At 39.5% G+C, this 4,118-nt stretch overlaps 1 long non-coding RNA gene across 1 annotated transcript in view; it reads right to left on the bottom strand.

The window, feature by feature from the left end:
* LOC109819789 overlaps nucleotides 1-3,842 on the bottom strand; it is a 13,006-nt gene extending 9,164 nt beyond the window's left edge. Inside the window, exons 1-2 of the long non-coding RNA XR_002241633.1 lie at nucleotides 3,812-3,842; nucleotides 3,250-3,299 (exon numbers count right to left, since the gene is read on the bottom strand). This is a non-coding gene — a long non-coding RNA (uncharacterized LOC109819789). The remainder of the gene's footprint in view (nucleotides 1-3,249; nucleotides 3,300-3,811) is intronic.

A 4,118-nucleotide genomic window follows, 5' to 3' on the forward strand; every position in this document is an offset into this window, starting at 1 on the left:
GAAGGCTCTCTGGATGTCTCCTGAGCTTCTGACCTTGTTCGCGGTCGACTGCGATTTTCATTGGTCGACCGCTGGAGTCCCAACGGCTCTTTTTAGAGCCGTTGAAGATGGTTTTTTGGTCTTTTGACTTGGGATTTTTGGCTGAGTTTTGAGAGGGTATAAATACCCATTGCTGATCTCTTTTCAAACTATCTAAGAAGTTTTTAAACAAGTTTTAAACAAGGGTTTAAGTGTGTTTAAGGGTTTGTTTTTGTTTGTGAAGAAGTTTTCACAAGTGGAGGAGATCATCTTCTTGTTTGGGCTCCAATCTCCATCTCTCCATCTTGTCTTCCATTGAGAAGTTTTCTAAACTCTACTCTAGCTTTCATTTGTTATTTGTTAATTATCAATTCTATTAAAGCTAGTTTTATATTGAGTTTAGATTTGATTTCACTCATTGTTACACACACCCACTTTGAGCTTATTGTATTTGCATTCATAATATATTAGGGTTGTGAGAGTTGTAGCATTGAGTGTGAGCTTTTATTGTGTTCTCATCCATATTAGAGAACAATTTATATTTGTTACATTGTGAGATTGTTAGGTTTTCGGTGAGCTAGAAACCGAGTGTGGTGTGAAAGTTTTCGGTGAACTAGAAAACCGATTGTGAGGAGTGACGTTGATCGGTGAGCGTTGAAAACCGATACTGTGAGGTGTAAACGTTGTTCGGGTGAACGTAGAAAACCCGGTTGTGATAGTGGAATTCTCCCCGGGAGTGGGGAGCGGAGACGTAGGACGGAAGGTCCGAACTCCGTGATCATATCGTGTGTTTGTGATTGCATTGGCGTTCTTATTCTTGTTTTCATATCTTATATCGCCTTTGTGTATTGCTCATCATATTACCCTATCACTTGTGTAGATTGTTTATTTTACCCTTGTGTTGTTTATATATCCTTGCATATATACATATTCATCATATAGGATATATCTCTTTGTTGTTCATATTACTTATCCTAGCTCATATACATTGTTGTATTTCATACTTGCTAGGATAACTTGTTAATAAGTTTTAATTGGTATTTAATCGGATTAGATTAGCATAAGACCCTAATCATCCCCCCTCTAGGGTCTAACAGATGACCCAAGAATCCGTGTCGCTGTCCATAGCAAGGATCAAGACATCCTGCACGATATGAGCCTCCTGCTCACCCGCATCATTCTTTAGACTCTTGCAGACTGAAGACATATGGCCCTCCTGGCCGTAGTTCTAACACTTCCCTTTGATAGGCTTAACATTCGAGTTCGACCTCTTCTTCACTTATTTCGACCGATTCCTGTTCTGGTTTTCTTTCTTCTGGCTTCTGCCTCTCTGCTCAAAATTTAGGGCTGAACCTGAACCTTCTGATTTGTACGATTTCCTTCTAACCTCCTCGGATAGAATCATGCTAACAACCTCACTCAGCTTTAACTTTTCCTTCCCTGCTGAATTGCTGATTGTCGTCACACAACCTGCCCAACTATCCGGCAACTGCGATAGTAACAGTAGGGCCTGCACTTCGTCACCAAACGTGATGTCTACGGAGATAAGCTGATCAATGATCATGTTGAACTCGCTGAGGTACATCGTGAAAGACCGTCCTTCTGCCATCTTGAGGTTGAAAAGAGTCTTGACGAGATGCACCTTGTTTGCTGCCAACGATTGCTCGTACATCTTCGCGAGTTCTTCCATAAGCCCCACCGTCATCTTCTCCTTCAATATGTTGTGGGCTACTGACTTGGCGAGCGACGACCGGATTTGCCCTAAAGCCTTCCTATCCAGTATCTCCTAATCATCATCTGATTCCTCTTTCTTCTGTCCCTTTTCCTTACCCATCAACGGGCGATATAAGTCCTTCCGGTACATATAGTCCTCCATCTGTGACTTCCAGTAGGCGAAGTATGAACCGTCAAACTTCTCGATCTTAGATTTGATTTTCTCTGCCATGGCTTTCACACAAATTGCTGAACGAAGCTCCGTCAAACTTCTCGATCTTAGATTTGATTTTCTCTGCCATGGCTTTCACACAAATTGCTGAACGAAGCTCTGATATCAGTTGTTGGGGATTCATTGATTTTCTCTGCCATGGCTTTCACACAAATTGCTGAACGAAGCTCTGATATCAGTTGTTGGGGATTCAAAACAATCAAATCGAACCCTTGTACTTTCAGACCTTGTGTTTGAAAGTAGGAAAGTAGGAAAATTCACCACAAATAAAGATCAAAACTTATAGAAAAATAAAGAAGACGAACACACAGATTTAATGAGGTTCGGCAACATGCCTACGTCCTCGGGAGCCACACCACACAATTCTTTTATTGATTGAAGAAGAAATACAAGCTCTCAAACTAGGGTCTTATCTTTCTGAGATCTCTCTGTCAAAACCTCTCTCTTTTGATGATTTTCTGATGCTTAACAAACCCTAAAAATGTTTGGGTATTTATATCAAACCCAGCCCAAACAGATTTCCTGAACTCATAAGGAATCTGGAAAACAACGTCGCGGTCGACCGTCACGCTCGACCGTGTAGGTATCGCGGTCGATCGAACCAAAACCCGAGAGCAGAAAACATTACAAGATTGGCACGGTCGACCACCGTGGTCGACTGCCTTCAGCTCTAGCCTCTCCCTGACTCCTGTGCACGTTCACGATCGACCGCCGCTGACTCACGGTAGACCGCCAGGCTGACTGGCAGTTCTCCTGGACTTTTTGGACTGTGTTCTTCATGATTCTAGTTTTCGCTTTAACTTTGGGTCTATACTTTAGACTAACACTAGAAAGATAACCAGTTCAAAGGTCCCCCCTGAAAAGATTTAGGATCTAAATGACACATGATTTATTTCCTAACCTAATTAGAGGATTTCAGCAGTCCCAAAGCAAACCCTTGGAGCACTTTTTTCTTCAAGTTTATCAATGTACTTTACTACTACACTATAGAGTTACTAACACTAAGAACTTTTTGGTCGAATTCCTCCAGTAAATATGACACTGGTCCTCAATTTTTAAAATCGAGACATGGCTAAATCATATAATGCATTTTCTATATATGTTGTGATGTATGCTATTACATGCACTTTGATACATATACAAATAGTATCTATCCTCATTTGAGGTGATCCATCCCTCCAGTCCTCTGACCCAACTGGCACATGGGCATTTGAAATTTGATACTTCTCAGCAAAATAAATTGATCGAGTGCATGAAAGACTAAGAGAAACGAGGAGGAGGATTACCTTGGAAGCATCAGTCACGGTGCCCATATATGCTGATTAATTTGCTCAAGCTGAAATATAGGAATAAATTTCTAGCAATCAAAAATGGTTTCTTCTTTAGAACTGGTCTTTCAAACTTCAAATTGTGTGTCGGCTGTCTAATCTTATATTTAATATTTACTTGAAATTTCACAGTAAACACACACAAAGCAGTCTACTTGAAGATAAATCATGGGTTCAAACAAAGATGATAAAGATAAAGGCACACGGACACATGCACGACACGACGAACTAAAACTTATTGTACGCAAAAACGTTTCTCAACTGAAAAGTGATTTCTTTGATACATGCAATAAACATAGGATCAAGTCGATATCTCTTAATGCTGATATGAATTTATTGAATTGCAAAACAAGGAACGAGTTTTTGTGTATAAATAGGCACTTCAAAAAAAAATAAATCAACCACAAATAATGATAGAAACTACAATCTATCTTGCATCATTAAACAAATAAGCAGAAGATCAAAAATTATAATCAATAAGCATTTGATCTAAGCTAAGCATTAACAACAAAGAATTCACCAGATCTAAACAGAAGAAGAAATCCAAACCCTTTGATATGCACACAACAATTTCCACTCAAATTATCATTAGAACCAACTCATTAGGAGCTGCAAAATTTTTCTCAAAAGTTTCGCTGAATTCTCCAACAACGTAACAACAAACATGTAACTACAATCATATAATAAAAACCTCTTTGTGAATGGTCAGCTATAGATTATCCCTTAGCCAAATAGTAACATTGCAGTCAAGGAAACAAGTTAGAGCATGGGTGTCGACTAACCTTTCCCAAATTACTTTCGCAAAGGAATACGCAAAGTGTTATCAA

Source organism: Asparagus officinalis, chromosome 8 (assembly GCF_001876935.1).
Source record: "Asparagus officinalis chromosome 8, Aspof.V1, whole genome shotgun sequence".
Classification (NCBI taxonomy): Eukaryota; Viridiplantae; Streptophyta; class Magnoliopsida; order Asparagales; family Asparagaceae; genus Asparagus; species Asparagus officinalis.